This window comes from Simochromis diagramma, unplaced genomic scaffold, assembly GCF_900408965.1.
Source record: "Simochromis diagramma unplaced genomic scaffold, fSimDia1.1 OVJJ01000371.1, whole genome shotgun sequence".
In the NCBI taxonomy this organism is placed as follows: Eukaryota; Metazoa; Chordata; class Actinopteri; order Cichliformes; family Cichlidae; genus Simochromis; species Simochromis diagramma.
Genome location: NW_024386920.1, coordinates 4,072,379 through 4,090,881, shown reverse-complemented (window position 1 = coordinate 4,090,881; position 18,503 = coordinate 4,072,379). Strand labels below are relative to the sequence as shown.

Here is an 18,503-nt window from a genome sequence, read left to right as displayed (position 1 = left end):
TTTAGGCAGCAAGAGGAACGATATTGTGTAATCTCATTGGCCGACTCACATTTGGACAGTTTTCGAGAGGGAGGATAGATGTTATTATGATTTCATGGCTCCTAGTATTATGAAAAGGATTTTCAGATTTGAAGCTACTGTCCACTGGAAACAAAAACTCAGCTGGGCGGCTATTAAACTTTCCGTGATTGTCACTAATATGCGCTGTGGATATGAGTAAGGACAAATGTAATATAGAAGGAATTAAAGGGCTTACCTCAGAAAATTCTATTCAAAGTTTTCATTATTTGTTAGTCTTCATGAAAGCAAGCAATTAAAAGAGTGCCCTCGATCATCAGTCGGCACAGATACCAGGCTGTTTCGGTCCAAATCTTTAAAAGCTTTGCTTGAATTTATAAGGATATGGTAACACAGTACACCAAGTAAGAGAGGGAAAACGTTCTATAAAACTGCATTATAGAGACATAAGTAATCAGTGCAACACCACATGATTTAGCACTCTTAAATGAAGAACAACACTGATACTGATCTAATCGCTGGTTCTCTGTAATTACTCATTCATCAGCTGTTAGCAGGAGTGATAAAGACCATCCAGGATTATCTATCTCTCCAAAAATCCGGAAAAGATTAGGTCATTGCATCCACTGAGCTATTTTTAAAGCTCTTAACGGTGGCATATTAAACAAAACGCTTAGAAATTCAATTAAGAAACCACTCAGCCACAATGACCTGAAAATAACCCAGAGTTATTCTAAAACAAAGGCTCTGCCGACCAGCCGCTGTGCCGCTTCACATGTGGGTTGGAAAAAGGAGTGCTTTAAAACCACAGATTTTTAGGGGCTGTGGAGATTAATGAAGAGTTTCTTTTTCCAGGTGTTGTATTGTGGATACAAGAGCTTTGGGTGGTGAATTTTTACCAAGGCTAGAAATCCATGTGGTAGAAATGAAAACAGTAACACAATATACAGCTCTGATCCGGCTCACGGCTTAGATGCGAGAACAGGAGGGCATTCCAGACTCGAGAGAAAGGATGCAAGGAAGGGATCGTTCTCAGATATCGATCACATGTACTACATTCATATTAGTGAAAGTGCCATGTATTCCCGAAGGACCTCTTTAACTTCAGGGAAGTGTTTTAATGGTTTTCACAACCCCTTTGCCCTCAAACCCTTTAATAACACAGTTGGACACCCTGATATAAATATCAATAAAGGAGACATCTTAGTCCATCCTATAATTTTATCCACATGCGTCTGTCATCATCAGCACTTCCAGGGGCTGTTAGTCATCTTCTACTGCTTTCATTGGCAGTTTAAAGCTGCCACATGGGTTTCTGATTTTAATGTAAGATGACCCTCAGCCTGACAGTCTGTTAGACATGAACAGAATTGCAGCTCAACAGTGAAAAAGCCAAACCCTTCTGATCGCTTTCTCACTTTGAAAGAAAATTTACAAAACTAATCATTACAAGACTAAAGTACAGACTAATTAATGTGGATAAAATGGACAAAATTGAGCATTTGCGCCGTTCCTCTTGGTTTTCAGAATTTAGATTTATTTTACTGGGCTACATTTTAAATTAAGGCATTAATTGTAAATGTGCACTCATTACATTTGCTGTAGATATAAGGGAAAATTAGGAGCTAAACAAAGCTGGGGCAACAGTTTGCTGACCTGCGATGACCATGCAATAGCAGATTATCCCAGGTTCAATTGGGGTTCACATTAGTTTCATGGTTGGGTGTTGGCCCACAAGTCCACAAATGAGGACCGACATCACTCACAGCATGCAGAAAGACAACAACACAATACTGAAAGGAAGCGCTTGTTTGCCAAATGTAGATACAGTGTTTTTCTGAGGGACCTGTGGATACCAGGTTTAGGATATTACCATGTGTCTTTGGATGAGAGAAATTGCATCTGTGTATTAATGGCTGTGCACATTTTTTAAAGATCCAGTAGATGGGGTTTCACCTTCCTAAAGTAAACTGGAGGAAAAGAAGTTCTGGTCTCTCACAACTGTGACAAGAAATAAAAACATCCTGTAATGCTTTGGTCAAGCAAACACAAGACCAGAGAAAATGTAAATGACAAACAACAACAACAGAAAGCTACATATAGAAATTTGTCCAACTAACTCTCTGTGATTCCTCTAATCAGTGGTTGCTAGTCTGTGTCTATTGTGACTACTGTACAATGATAACGTTTTTACAAGCTTGAAAGGTGCAGACACAAACCATTTACCTGGACTGTTACTACCTTTTCTGTATGAAGTCATGGCAAATGGGGAACTATTCACATCCTCTCACCCATAAACAAACATGTTGCCAAATGTCTGTGACAGAGGTGAAGAGGTAACATTGCCGTATTAATGTAAAATAGATAATTCCTGTAATTCCTCTGATGTTGGATGTGACTCTGGATGTAACTGTCTTGACTGGGACTGGACTTTCTTGACTTGTCTTGACATTGAACTTGGCTCTTGCTATAACTATATACACTCGTCTCCCATGTTATTAGGTACACCTAATATATATTTGATAATGCAGATATCTAATCGTCCAGTCAAAGTGCATTAAATTATTGCATTTAGAGATGTAGACATGGGCAAGACATGGACAAATTCAATCCAAGCATCAGAATAGGGAAGAAAGATGATTCAAGTGACATATGTGGCATCATTGTTGGTTCCAGGCAGGCTGGTCTGAGTTTTTCAGAAACTGTTAATCTACTGGGATTTTTCCACACTCCCATTTCTGGGTTTTAGGGCGTCAAGGTGTGATTATGTCAGCATGGTCCAAACAGGATCTAAACAGAATCCAACCACCTTAGCTTGCTTTGTAACTCGAGACTGGACTGTTTTGCCTTTTTTGCCTTGAACTGTGCTTCAAGACTCTACACTGTCTTGATCTGGCAACTTTGTTGCATTACTCTTCAGGCTGATGTTGTCTAACTATCATGGCTTGGGACTCAAGACTTCAGGACTATAACTGGTGAACAGTGAATTATGTTTAGGGCTTGAGGTGTTATGGGACTCGGAACTTAACCCTCTTGTCTTAGTATGGAACATACTAGATATAACTGTCTTGCCCAGGTTTGTGAGTAAACAAAGACTTTGTATATTCCTTTAACTGATGGGAACTGGTAGAAAAGCTACTTACTTAAAACTTAAACCTATTGTGCCCACTATAGTATGGAAGATTGATGAATAGGAACCTGCTATGTACATTGCACTGATGCCACATTCCTGTATTGACATGCAAACCTTTCACCTCTCAGTGATATTTGCAGTCCTCAAGTGCAAAAATGTAGACTGTAGGTTTGTTTTTGTTGAACATACGAATCCATCTGTTTAACTGCAGTCGCAGATCATGAAAATATCACATTAAAGTCTTTCTTCTAGTCTGTTAATGCCCACTACAAATGTAACTTATAACCCCAAATTATGAATAAATAGAAAAAAAAGATTTTGGATCAGCCGAGTACAAAAGGTCCTGCTTCTAATAACTGTGATCACAGTCATGTATTAAGGTGCACAACACGAGCAGAGGAGGGTTGCATGCAAGGTGAAATCATTCTCAGCTCTGTTCCACCTTGCTTTCCCCGCCATCCTTGTGTTGTGAATAATAAAAAAGAAGAATTCATTTTATGGTTTTACTAGTCAGCAACCCAGGTATGCATTTGTCAAAATAGGAGGAAAGTTAGAACCATATGTTAATTTGAATGTGCGGCACCTGGTTGTGATTAAGGTCATGCTGTGGATAATAGAAACACATTGGGCTGTATTCTGGGAGAGCACAATGGACACTGCAACATTGACTCAAATCGGAGTAAAAACATTTAAAAAATCTAAAGGATTCCTTTTAATGAACAGAGTAATTCACAGGCTTACTAAGAATACATATGCCATAATTCTGAGTGTGTTGATGGACAGCGAAGAATCTTCATATAAAAAGCTAATTTTCCATAAATTACAACGCAATTTACTTTACAACTTCTCTCTCAGTATGTGGGCTTGTTTGAATGTGAGTTCTTTTCTTCTTTGAGGCCACAAAGATCTTAAGCTGAAGAGTGGGTTTTTTAGGTTGTTCGGTTTTGAATTTAAGATTTATGTCAGATGGCAAATGTTCAACAGGTGTTACAAATAAAATATGGAGAAACAAATGTTTTGTCAAACAGCATCTTTCTGTTAAGTCTTTTGTTTCGTAGAGCTAGAAGACTCAAAACTGCAAAGTGCAACTGCCAAACAGAAACATGACAGAAAGATTAAGTTTGACAGAGGTTAAACACATTTGGGCTTTGCTGCCAAATCAGATTTGTTTCTAAAATCAAATCTTTAAGGCAGACTGTCTGTACAATTATTTGCAAGTGGTTAGATTGGATTTGTGAGGACGATACCACTTACCTATCCACATGGATTGCTGTGTATGAAGGTATACCTCCTTCATTCCATGTCACTCATATCTCTTGGTGGCCTTTGGACAGACAAGGCTAAAGTTGAGACGTTTGGCAATCTCACCAATGAATTCTGTAACGTCTTGGATCTTTAGACTTGGCTTGGGACTCCTTGTTTTCCATGTATGTTGATCACATTTTTATGATTAGCCTGACTAAGGTACTGCAGTGTATGTTAATATATCGTTGATTATATATCGATTGTGATGTGATATGATTGTGTTACACTGTGAAACTAGAGAGTAGGCAGTATTAGATTTGAAGAGGTCATGTTTATTGGGATATACATGAGCTATTGTATTATAGCCAGTGTATGTACATTTTAATCAGCAGTACGTTTGTGCATAAGTGTTACGTCCCTGCAGCCCCTAATCATCTCAATGTGTTCAGCTGGTGCTAATTGGCCACACCTAGTCAGCTGTGGATAAAAGCACACCTGAGGCAAGCTTCCCGAGGAGGCTCACTTGTCTTTGCCTTGGTGGCACCAGCCATTTTAAGATGAAACCTCTTCTCACTAACACTCTGGTATTCATCTCTCTTCTTTTTTTTTATGTTGCGGCCTTTGAGCCGGGTCGTAACATAAGCATGTGTAAGTTTTTATGTAAACAAGAACTTGAAACTTTAGCTTATGTCGGAGAGCCAGATATTTTTGTTGGAGGGGCGCTTTTACTGGTGTTGGATCCTAGTAGTCACAGTGACAAGCCGACTGAGAAATTATGTTTTCAGAGCTTTTACAATGTCAAAGTATTAGCTTTAGTGACACTAGCTCCACTTTTCAGAGTTGAAAGTTTCTTCACAGTATTTCCTTGAAGTATTGTTTCAGTGGTAATGCTACAGTCACAACTGCAGCATTACCAAAATTATTGCCATCATATGCAATCTTGCAATATTGTTGCCTATGAAACAGTTGCTTGAAAGGCCACATCCGCCACCACCACTTGTCGTGTTCAAAGCAACTTTGGTCCATTAAGATGGCAATCGGACCATGCCAGTCTTGGCAGCAAGCAGCAAGAACTGCAATCAATCATTTGTAATAATTTCAATGAATCTTTTACATCGCTGTGAAGGAATTTTGCCCACTCTTTGTAGAATTGTTTAATTCAGTCCCATTGGTTTTTTTTAAATCATCCATTTAAGGTAATGCCAAAGAATTTTAATTATATTTAAGTCAAGACTTTGACCAGGCTCCTCCAAAACCTCCCTTTTTTTTTTCTTTTTTTTAGGCATTCAGATTCAGCCTGCCATCTTCCATGCAATATAATGTGTGAGTGAAGTAATCTGCTAGCAACCAAAGAAATAACAAGGAGGTTTTTGGTGCGGCACCGTCTTTGACCAGAGCTTGCCAGGGAGTGTCCGACCAGTGTAAGCCTGTGTGACTGGAACCTTATGAGTGTGCAGAGTCCCTCAGTTTCTTAATCAAATTTGCACCTCACTCATGACTTTAACAATGGTGACAGTGGAAATGCTCAACTTGAGGCTTTGGAATAGGACTTCGCAAACTACACTTAAAAAATTATTATTTAAATGAACATAAAAAATAATGGAAAGGATTTTAGGATTATGCAGTTCTGTTATTCCAGCTTATCAACTTCTTTTCTGCAGTTCAGTCCAACTCGACAAGAATAAATTAATAAATAAATTTCATGCAGATCCTGCATGATTTAGTTACGTTGACCATAGAAACATTTTTTGTTCAAATTACAAGTTAGACTCTTGTAAATGTAACAACGTCATTTTGAGTGCAATGGATTTATATATCCATCTTTTTTATACATTGTTCTATTGTTACTAAAATAACTACTTGAATAGCGGCTAAAAGTTACATCCTAACAGCATAAAAAGGAATTTTTAGAAACTTTTTGTCAAAGTATTTACTCTAATCCACCACATTTTGGCATAAATGGCATTAACACTTAAAACCTCAAGGATTTATTTTTAGTTTAGGCAAATTTTATCCTTCTTTTACTCAAAAATGCTATCTGATAGTTTCCATTATGTATCACCTAGTCTAATTTTTTTATCATTTGGTGCTGAACGTGGAATGGAGAGTACCTGCGCCCTTTGTACAAAACATATTGACGAGGGATACTTTAAGAATTCAACCATTCTGTCTGTAATTATCTAATGGTTCTGTCACACTAGAGTAAAACTAGGATGGCAACCATCTTTGTGGCCTGGAAAAATATGCAGCTGCAACATAATTGCATTGAATTTGTAACCGTTGATCCAGAGGTGGCCACCCAGTGGTTGAGCATGAAAAAACCCTCAACATCATGTGTACTACAAAGGTTGCCTAGGCAATCACACCTATGTCATTTTGTAATTAAGTCGTCTTCCTACAGCAACTGTGTCGCTATCTCTGGAGGAAACTATGATGTTCTGTCGACTCTGAATGTAACTAGCTACTGTGAATTTCTGTAGAATATGAGTTTCAACAGAAGGCAACAAATTTGCAATTTTGCTGATTTAGTTAGTCATGTTATCACACACAGATTACATGTAATTGTCAACTTGACCACATTCATTCACAAACTGAAAGCAGGCTGATAGCAGGCTAACTCCATATTACTGCCATTTTATTGGTGTCTTGATGCAACAAAGTTCCTTTGAAGACTGCAGCTGAACGTGAACGGTCCTACCTTTGAAGCAATCATTTCAAAAAAGTTCATTGATACAGGTGCAATAGTTTTGGTCTTGCCCCATCCTCCAACCATTTTCCTTTTTTCAGGCTCAAAACACTTTGACGTGCTGTACCAAAGGACTAATCTGACTTAAGCATGCTGGAAATTTATGCCGTAAACTTCCAAGCCATTGTAAGTTATGATGTAGATTTCTAGCAGAAGTCTAAATCAGGTCTCACTCACTGTGACTCACCCACATTGGGATGATTCATCCCAATACTGCTCACTGTGAAAGTGGTCAGTGTTGGGATTAATAAGCTTCACTATGCATTGCTCAGATTCTTCCTTTTGTTATAAATGTTGCTTATGCCAAATGCAACATGGCACTGAGGGTCATATTTTTAAAGGTTTCACCTGACGAAATACTAACATTCATATTTAGATTTTTACCTGAGCCAGTTGTCTGGCAACTATTTAATATATATTTTCTTCGATTAGTGCTCAGGACAGCAATCAAATTTCATAATTTCCTGTTTATGTACACTGTGCTTCCTTTTTAACACACCTTGGAAATTTAATTAAAATGAAATGGGCGCTGGAACAGGTATCTGAGTTTTGATCCACTGTTTATATGATTTGATATAGATGACTGTTAAATGATACTAAGCTTTATGTCAGTTGGCTTTACTGTGAAATAATGAACTAGAGATTTTGCTTCTAATCTGAAGAGAGGAATGAGGTCAAACTGTGAAGGATGGCAATACTGGAACATGAAAATGTACTTTCTTCAAACTATACGTGCATTGTGTTAGATGGTACATGTACCATTTAAACACATTTCTAGCCATCACCATCATCATTTTTTCTGCAGTGGATACACTTACCAAGCAGTGTCTGTCTTAACTACTCCCTAACAGCCTTTGCCATTTGATCCTTGCCTCTTGCGTTCACTCTGATGACCCTCCTCATTACTACTGATTCTATTTGGTGGCACCTCACTACATCCTCCCCTGCTACCACCTTAAAATCTCCAGATTCTTTTAGCTTTGCTATGTTTTATAGCATATAGTCCAACTGTGTGCACCTTTTCCCTGTTTCTCCTTGTACATCCCATCCTATCTGACAGTTTATAACCTTTAGCAGTAATATTGCCAGCATTTATGGTTCCACCTTTCATTTCACACTGTCCGTAGCCTTCGCCCAGAAGTCGCCATCCATTCATCAATTTTCTTCTGCTTATCCGGGGCCAGGTCGTGGGGGAAGCTGACCTGTAGTGTTCTCCTGAACAATAGGTGTCACCCCTCAGTATTGCACCCAAAACTGCCACATCAGTGCTGATATAGGAAGAGAAAAAGTGCAGGAAGTATCATCTTTCTGAAGCTGATGCAGCATTTCCCTCTGTGAATCGGTGACCTTCTGTACTGATATGTCATAAAAATCATGCTAAAAACTGAAAAGATTGTGTACTCGTGTTTCAACATCTCAACATCAAAAGCATCTCTGCTATTTGTCCTGTTCTCTAATTCATGGACAAACAATCACAGCTGGTCAGGTTAGAGTACTTTTTACCTCCTGTCTCTACTAAAATGTATCATTCATCACTGTACCTGTACATTATGTTTTATTCAGTCATGGACAGGTGTAATTCTCTAACTAAAATCAACAATAATAAAGTACCCCATTCAGTTCCTCTGCCGTCCTCTCTCTTGTGAGATCTCTAACCTGCAGAGTCTGAGCCAACAGCAGACCTCTCCAGAGAATTTCGGGCAGCCATCCCAACAGGCTGTGAGTATTCCTGTGTTTGACAGACAGGAATGATAAGAGTTGCCAAGCATCACGTTCCCAGTCATTGTGCAGCCAAATCCTGCAGTACAATACGAGGTCACACTTGATACATTCAGTCTGATTACTTTTTGCCAATAGAAGAGTTGACTTTGCTTGTCTGCCTGTTCCTGTGTGTTAAATGTCAAGGTAGTATTATTTTTTTAGAAATACATTTTTTAATTAACAAACAAGACTGAAAAAGTAAATGTTGTATTTTCTAATGAAAGGAAAAAGTCAGAAAAAACATTCACTCGGAGAGAAAGAAAGGAAGGTTCTTGTTATCTGTTTCACTAATGGCCTGACTAATGGAATGGACACACAAAGACAGATAAAGCCAGTGGTCTGTCTGCAGAACTCACTTGCTGTCTTCTATTTCCTTGCCTTACAAGATGCATGCTGTCTGCTTCTGAGAGTTGTTTATCTGACCAATTGCAACTTAGAACACGTCAAGAAACCCAAGCATTTCTGAGCTGTCAGTCAAGCTGATGAAGAGGACAGTTTGCAGGTTTGTGTAAAGTATGCAGAGGTTGAAAGTCCTCCTTGTCAGCACGGCAGCAAGTGTCTCACATCGCACGCAAGTGTAGAGCACAGATGACGGGTGTCTGCATATGTGATGATGTCTGCATGTGTGTGAATTCATACGCACAACCCTAAGAGGTTAAGATAGGCATCTGTTTCCACCAAACAGAGGCTCTTTAGACAGCTGTCACCTTCAGAGGTGTTATCAAACTGTTGTCTGCTCTGCTGTTTGTCTCCATTAGGAGTTTGTGCATTTATGATTAAGACGATAAAACCAGTGTTGAGTTTGAACACAGAATAAACTGAAAAATCACAAGGACCGAAATAGGAAAAAAACAGGACATCTCATGACAGACCCCATATACTGGAAAAAGTTTTCATTAATAGACTTGACAAATTTATAGATAAACATAAAATAATAATGGACAGTCAGTATGTTTTCAGACCAAATAGATCAACATCCATGGCATTAATGGAACTAATTGAAAGTATCACAAACAATATAGATCAAAGACAATGCACAGTTGGTGTTTTCATTGACCTAAAAAAAGCTTTTGACACAATTAATCATGAAATATTACTTGATAAACTGGAGTACTGTGGCATTAGAGGAGTGGTGCTAGAGTGGGTAAGGAGTTATTTGAGAGACAGGCAGCAATTTGTGAAGATTGGTGAATATCAATCAGAGTGCCTGGACTGTTTGTGGAGTTCCACAGGGGTCAGTATTGGGACCAAAGCTGTTTATCCTGTACATCAATGATATATGTAAAACATCTGATATATTACAGTTTATTTTATTTGCAGATGATACAAATATTTTTTGTGCTGGAGAGAATTCACAGCAGCTTTTGGAAATTGTCACACAAGAAATGATTAAACTGAAAACATGGTTTGACAGAAACAAGTTATCACTAAATTTGAAAAAAAAAAAAAAACTACATTTATGTTATTTGGAAATTGTAAAAAAAGATGTTGGAGCAAAATTGTTAATAAATAATGTTGAAGTACAGCAAGTTTCTCATACAAAATTTCTGGGTGTGATAATAGACAACAAAATCTGCTGGAAACCTCACATAAAGCATATACAAGCTAAACTGTCAAGAAGCATCTCTGTACTGAGTAAAGCTAAACATTTTTTGCCTTCCAAATCACTCCGGGTACTTTACTGTTCACTTATATTGACATACTGTGTGGAAATCTGGGGAAATGCATACAAAACTTCACTTCAACCATTATGTAAAATTCAGAAAAAAGCAATCAGGATGATTACTAAAGCAGGATTTAGAGACCACACTAACATTATGTTCTTGAAATTAAAACTTCTGAAGTTTATGGATCTTATAAAATATAAAACTGCAAAAATTATGTACAAAGCCAGATACAATATGTTACCAGGGGACTATGAATTGAGGGGGAAATTAAATCTGAAGACTCTTAAAGCACGGACAAAGGTTAAAACCTTTTGTGTTACCATTTGTGGGGTAAAACTGTGGAACAGTTTAACTATGGTCCTACAGCAATGTTCTAGCATTAGTTCATAAAGATGTTTTGAAAACTGCTTTTGGAAGAATATGAAACTGATAAAGTTGATCACCCATTGTATATATAACTATGCTAAATTGTATCTAAATTATATCTGACACTGTAGCTATGTTTTCACATGTCCTCCTTGTTTATTTTGTGGGGTAAGTGATGATGGGAATTAGGGGTAACAATGAATAGTGGGATTCAATAGAATGTTGAGCATTGGGGTAGGGATTAATAAGTATGTTATACTTCTTCCTCCATTTCAGACTTAATAATTGTCATTTCATGTCATTTGTTTTGTCTGAGCACATACGTGTGTGTATTTACATATATATTCGTATTTGTAAATGAAAGTATGTGTACTTGTGTATATATTGTTTTTCTGTATATGTCTGTGTGATGGACCGAGCAGTGAAGGAAACTTAGGCACAGGTTAAAGTCCAAAAAAATGATTTTTTATTTAACCCAAAAAAAAAAAAACATAATTTGTTAACTCATGCAAAAAGAATCAAAATCTTGGGCCCATAAAAGAGGTCAAAATAACAAAACTCTACTCAAAGTTGACAACACAACTGATAATTCAAACAAACTGACCTAACTTAACAAGACAAAGGGGAAACTTAAATAGTGGCTGATCAGCCCACAAAAACAGGAGAAGGGGTAAAACACACAAAACCTAACTAAACCAAACATAATGAACTCCAATTCCCCCCCATGGTCCTGAGTTATGGCGTGAACCAATTTGTAGTATTCCTTTAAAGCTCGCTCTGCCCCTTTTCTACCTCTTGGCTCCTTAATCAAGGGACTGGAACAGCTGCAACTAAGGTAACTCAGAAAACAAAAAAATTAATCATACATAACAGTGTAAACTAAAATGTGCACACTTATTTTAGAATGCAGTGTTATGTGGATATGTGAATTAACTCTAAACCAAAACCAGTTATTTATTGTCCTGTAAATAAATTCCTATATTTAAAGAAAGACATGTGAATGCAATGTTACTTATAAGCCTCTACACTAACACGGTGGGTATTACCACTGTGTGGCTGTAAGTGCAGCCATCACACACTCCCCCCCCTCTTCAGATCTCTCCCTGGGACAGCGAGAGAGACAGTCTGCAGTGCAGTTATCTTTGCCGGGGATGTGGTTGATGGTGAACCGGAATGGCTGGATTGCAAGGTACCATCGCGTGATCCTTCCATTTGTGTCCTTCATTCTCTCTATCTATTGAAGAGCCTTGTGGTCTGTTTCCAATATGAACTCCCGTCCGAGAAGATAATACCTAAAGGAGTCCAGGGCCCATTTGATGGCAAGTCCCTCCTTCTCTATGGTTGAGTATCGCACTTCCCTCGGAAACAGCTTGCGGCTGATGAAGGCCACTGGATGACGCTCTCCAGGCCGTCCCTGTAACAGAACAGCTCCCAATCCTCTCTCTGAGGCATCAGTCTGAAGAATGAAATTTCTCTCAAAATCAGGGCTGTGCAAGACTGGGCTCTTACTCAGAGATTGTCGTAGGTCCTGAAAAGCCATCTTAGCCTCCTCTGTCCAGGTGATCTTATTGGGACTTCGGGCACCAGTCAGATCCGTCAGAAGAACTGCCCTGGCGGAGAAATGAGGGATAAACCGATGATAGAATCCTGCCATACCTAAAAATGATCTCAGCTGTTTTCTGGTCTCTGGCAAGGGACAGGATTCTATGGCGGTGACCTTATTGACTTGAGGTTTTATTACTCCATTTCCAATCACAAACCCAAGGTACTCAGTTTCAGCCTTGGCAATGGCACACTTAGCTGGATTAACAGTCAACCCTGCAGACTGAAGATGCCCCAATACCTTCTCCAGGTGTTTCAGGTGTTCTTTCCAGGTAGAACTGAAAATCACTATGTCATCAAGGTAGGCTGCAGCAAAATCAGACATGTCAGACAGTATCTGGTCCATCAGTCTCTGGAATGTTGCCGGGGCACCATGCAGTCCAAAGGGCATGACTTTAAACTGGAACAAGCCCCACGGGGTCTGGAAAGCAGTCAGCTCTTTTGAGCGCTTAGTCAGTGGTACCTGCCAATAACCCTTGCAAAGGTCTATTGTTGTCAGGTATCTGGCCTTCCCAAGGCGCTCAACCATGTCATCAATGCGGGGAGTTGGATATGAATCAAATTGTGATATTGCATTCAGGTACCTGAAGTCTATGCAGAAACGGATACTGCCATCCTTCCTTGGCACCAGGACCACCGGGTGGCACCACTCGCTCTTCGAGGCTTCAATGATTCCTAGTGACAACATCAGGTCGATCTCCTCTTTCAACGGGATCAGTAGACGCTCAGGTATCCTGTAACTCATTCTCCTCACAGAAGCTCCATCTTTCAACACAATGTCATGTTCCACAATGTCCGTTCTACCAGGATTTTCACTGAACACATCTAATTTACACAGGTTTCTCACCTGAGCCTGTCTTTCCTCAGGAAGATTGTTGAGATCCAGGTCCTGAGGAGTGGGTTTTGGCAGATCCTGATCATCCACTTCCTCCTCCTCCGAAACCTCCCGGATCAGAAAGACATCTGCCTTTGGTCTCTCCACCCATTCCCTAAGCAGGTTAATGTGCAGTACTCTGCTGGAGCAGGGCTGATCTGGAATAGCGACCTTATAGGTTGTTTGTCCAAGTTTCTTTTGGATCTCATATGGCCCTTGCCACTTTGCTAACAGCTTACTGTCATCACTTGGAAGCACCAGCACCTTCTCACCAGGACTGAAGGACCTTTGCCGAGCTGACTGGTTGTACCAGGCCTTCTGGTGCTGCTGTGCTTCTGCTTTGTGGGCTTGGGCCAGCTCCGTCATCTTCTCCAACCGTTCCCGCATCTGGACAACATAAGAGACAACACTGACAGCCTGTGATCTTTCTTGGTCACCCTCACAAGTCTCCCTTAGAAGAGACAAGGGGCCTCGTACCTCATGGCCATACAATAGTTCGAAAGGTGAAAAACCTATAGAAGCCTGGGGTACTTCTCTATATGCAAAGAGGAGGTAGGGCAGCCACTGATCCCAGTCTGTACCAGTTTCATTGACAAATTTGTGTAACATTTGTTTCAGGGTCTGATTGAAGTGCTCTGTTAGGCCATCTGTCTGAGGGTGGTATGGCGTTGTCCTCAGGCTCTTAATCCCAAGGAGCTGGTACATCTGCTTCAACAAAGTGGACATAAAGTTAGTGCCACGGTCAGTAAGAATCTCACGAGGAAAACCAACCCTTGAGAAGAACTGTATGAGACAGAGGGCGACTGCTTTGGCTTTTATTGATCTCAAAGGAAAGACCTCTGTATACTTTGTAGCGTAATCTGTCACAACCAGCATGTAACGTTACCTGCCTTGCTTCTTTCTAAAGGACCAACAATGTCCATTCCTAGCCGTTCAAATGGAGTGCTGATAATTGGTAGAGACTGGAGGGGAGCTCTGGAGGGGATTTTAAGAGAAGACTTCTGGCACTGAGGGCAGCTTTTACAGAACAGTGTCACATCCGAGCGCACTCCAGGCCAATGAAAATATTTTCTAATGCGGGCCATGGTTTTATGCTTTCCCAAGTGGCCAGCCCATGGAATGGAGTGTCCCAAGGAGAGCACCACCTTCTGGACTGCTCTAGGAACCACTAACTGCAATGCTGAACCCTGCTGACGATACAGAATGCCATCTTTCAGCAGAAACTCCCCCCTGCTGTTCAAATCTTGCTTAGTTCCTTGGTTCCTCTCTGCAGCTTTCTGGAACAGATGTTAGAGATGGATCGTCATGTTGCATTTCAATAATATTAACAGGGATGTTAAAACCCAAAGGTAACTCAGGCTCTGTGCTAGGAGCTGCTTGAACAGCAGTATGTAGAAACTTCTCTTGCCTTCTCTGTCCACGTGACTTCCCGGGTGCAGTCTCTATGACTGCATCATAGAAGGGCAAGGCACGGAGTGGGTGTAGGGACTCCTCTTTCTTCTTAGCTTGAGCTCTTGTTACTGCAACATTGCATGTATAACTAGGATTCAGCAAGTCAAACAACACAGGCAGATCTCGACCCAGCACTACTGGAAATGGCAGATTCTCTGCAACACCAATATTTAGAATATAAGTTTGTCCTTGTACCTTGATGTACAGATCTGCTGTTGGATATGACCTCTCATCTCCATGAATGCAGCGAACAGGGATTGTCTCCACATTATTAACTTTATTTGCGGGAACAAAGTCTCGGTGCACAAGAGTCTGAGTACTTCCTGAGTCAACAAGGGCCTTTAATGGTTTCCCATCAACCTCAACTAAGGTCATTTTGAAACCATTCTCAAACTCCACTTTAGGCTCCACACTTTGTCGAGGCACAAAACACATCCGAGTTATTTTTGTAGAATTCTTTGGGCACATGGGTTTTGTGTGGCCCTCCATCCCACACAAATAACAAATCACAGTCTTGGGTGGAGGTCTTGACGGCATATTGACAGACTGGCTCTTTGGAGGTTTACTCACCCCTGCTTTCTGGTAGTGAGGGACAGATTTTGAACCATCTCTCATTTTCCATGCTGTGTGGCTCCATGGCTGTCCTTTTCTCCGTGCCGCCACAAACACATCAGCCAGCTCTGCAGCTGCCGCTGCAGAGTTTGGATTGCGTTCTTTAATCCATATCTGTAACTCAGGAGACAGCATTCTCAAGTATTGTTCTAAAATTAATATTTCACTAACCTCATGCACCTTTTTTCCTTTTGGCTTTACCCACTTCTCATATAACTCTTTCAATCTTGCATATAGTTCTTTTGGATTCTCATCAGGTTTTACCTCCAGTGAACGGAATCTCAGTCTATATGTCTCAGGATTAATGTCATATTTTTGAAGAATAGCTGCTTTAACTTTGTCATAGTCTAGAGAGTCATCCATATCCATATGAACATACGCAACTCTTGCTTTGCCAGTGAGTAAAGGAATCAGATGAAAAACCCAGTCCATTTTTTGCCACCGGCAAACTACAGCCATGCGTTCAAATGTTGTTAAAAAAAAAAAAAAAAAAAAAAAATGTTCAATATCATCCTCCTCTGTCAATTTTTCCAGCCTGGGTTCATAAAAGCGAGACTGACCCGATTGAGGATGTATTTGCTCATTACTGGAGCCAGCACAGGGAGGATCCTCCTCTTCAAAGGACTCTACCTCTGGTTGTTTAGGTTCCTCCATTTGAGGCTCAGAGACCTCCATTTGAGGCTCAGGGACCGGGGAGGTACGAGCTTGCACTTCTACCTGCAACAGCTGAAACTGATGTTGCAGTGCTCTAAAGCGCTGTTCCTGGCGGATAAACTCCTCCCTTCTTCTTGCTTCCTGGGCCTCCTGCTGACCCATATGAGAATGAAGGATGGAAACCAGTTCTGACATTGTCGGCTCCTTACCTTGGCTCTCAGTACTATCCACCCCTCCAGAGGCTCCATTTTCCTCTCCTCCTTCTACTTGCTCTACCACTCCAACTGGCTGGTTTTGACAATCTCCTTTTGCTCCTCTGCCACTCCTTCCCATTCTGTGCATGGCTTGATAAGTGAAGAGGGGAAAAAAAGAGAAAAAAAAAATCCTGTGCCTTCAACTGCTGATCCCACTCCTGACACCACTTGTGATGGACCGAGCAGTGAAGGAAACTTAGGCACAGGTTAAAGTCCAAAAAAATGATTTTTTATTTAACCCAAAAAACATAATTGGTTAACTCATGCAAAAAGAATCAAAATCTTGGGCCCATAAGAGGTCAAAATAACAAAACTCTACTCAAAGTTGACAACACAACTGACAATTCAAACAAACTGACCTAACTTAACAAGACAAAGGGGAAACTTAAATAGTGGCTGATCAGCCCACAAAAACAGGAGAAGGGGTAAAACACACAAAACCTAACTAAACCAAACATAATGAACTCCAATTCCCCCCCATGGTCCTGAGTTATGGCGTGAACCAATTTGTAGTATTCCTTTAAAGCTCGCTCCGCCCCTTTTCTACCTCTTGGCTCCTTAATCAAGGGACTGGAACAGCTGCAACTAAGGTAACTCAGAAAACAAAAAATTAATCATACATAACAGTGTAAACTAAAATGTGCGCACTTATTTTAGAATGCAGTGTTATGTGGATATGTGAATTAACTCTAAACCAAAACCAGTTATTTATTGTCCTGTAAATAAATTCCTATATTTAAAGAAAGACATGTGAATGCAATGTTACTTATAAGCCTCTACACTAACACGGTGGGTATTACCACTGTGTGGCTGTAAGTGCAGCCATCACAGTCTGAAATAAAGATACAATAACAATAACATATGACTAAAAGAAGGCTTCTGTTTAGGTTGTCATTGACGTTGACCCCTTAGAGCTACATAATACTGAATTTTTGTTTTATTAAGTTTTTCTCCTGAGAAAAACAACGAAAATAATTGACATGCTTAAAAAAAAAAAAAAACATTAAAAAAACCTCCCCAAAAAGTCAATGTTTGCCAAAATATATCTCCAAAATATAGGGCTAGGCTGAGGTTATGGGTAGACCTCAGAGGTTTAACATAAAAGCTCAAGGTCAAAGGTCAAAGGTCAAATTGACTCACAAGATTTTATGGGCCTTGCTTTGTGCGCTGGTGTTCCCACAAAGAAACTGTTCCCACAGAGTAGGGAGCGTTAAATTGTCCAAAATCTCTTTGTGTGCTGAAGCTAAGGGGCTGACTTACTCCACATCAAACGTTACATTTGGCGTAGTGCAATCAAATACGTACCATTCTCCTGGGATTATTTGTGTGTAGAAGCAGGTGCTTGATGTCACACATATGTGACCAGGGAAGTGATTGGAACACCTGAATTAAATGATTTGAATAGGTGAGTGAAGACTTTTGGAAATACAGTGTATGAAAACAAATTATCCCACCAGACAGTATGTTAAGAGTAGTTTTGCAAAAATTGAACCCATTCATAAAAATAATGGTGGCTGTCACAGTGACATCTTTTACATCATACAGGCTATGATTTGTGTTGTTTCCCCTCCAGAGAAGTGGTTTACTACATAGTCTTTTATAGACAGATGTGTTGTTTTTTTGCAAATTCTGTGTGTGTGGTGAAGTTGCAACCAGTAATAATGTGATTTTTGGTCACTTTCACTTAGTTCTGCTGTCACATCTCCCATTCCTCACTGTTCTGTTGAGATCTTGGGGCTGTATCTCTGACAGGTGATTACTGTACAGTGTCACTTCTTCATTTTACATGCTTTATTGTGCTTCTTTTTTTTAACCTCTTTATAGGCATTTCCACGGCTCCATACAAATACTTGGTTGTTTTTACTGTATACTGGCAACAGAAGTTCAGCTTCATAGTTCATTCTTGACTGCAGAAATATTTGCCAAAAAACAGAATCATCGTCTCTTTCTGGCTTTGTTTCTTGATTCAAAAGGTCAACAGAAATGTATTGTACAAAGCAAAACTAATGGGTTACATCATTAATTTTAACCCCTCCTCCAGTCTCTGTCTGCACTGCCCTTTACATAGCACTTGTTATGCTGATAGGTGCTGTACTACAAGTGTAAATTTCAAAAAGTC

General features: G+C 39.9%; 1 protein-coding gene across 8 annotated transcripts in view; it reads left to right on the top strand.

Annotated features, from left to right (window-relative positions):
* The window catches only part of myocd (myocardin), a 146,917-nt gene that overhangs the window by 89,019 nt on the left and 39,395 nt on the right, over nucleotides 1-18,503 (top strand). Inside the window, exon 1 of one of the 8 annotated variants that reach the window (XM_040036612.1) lies at nucleotides 16,942-16,974. The exons of the other annotated variants lie outside the window; for them this stretch is intronic. The gene's annotated coding sequence lies outside the window, so the exon portion shown is untranslated. Of the gene's footprint in view, nucleotides 1-16,941; nucleotides 16,975-18,503 lie in introns of those variants that run through there. 8 annotated transcript variants of the gene reach the window in all.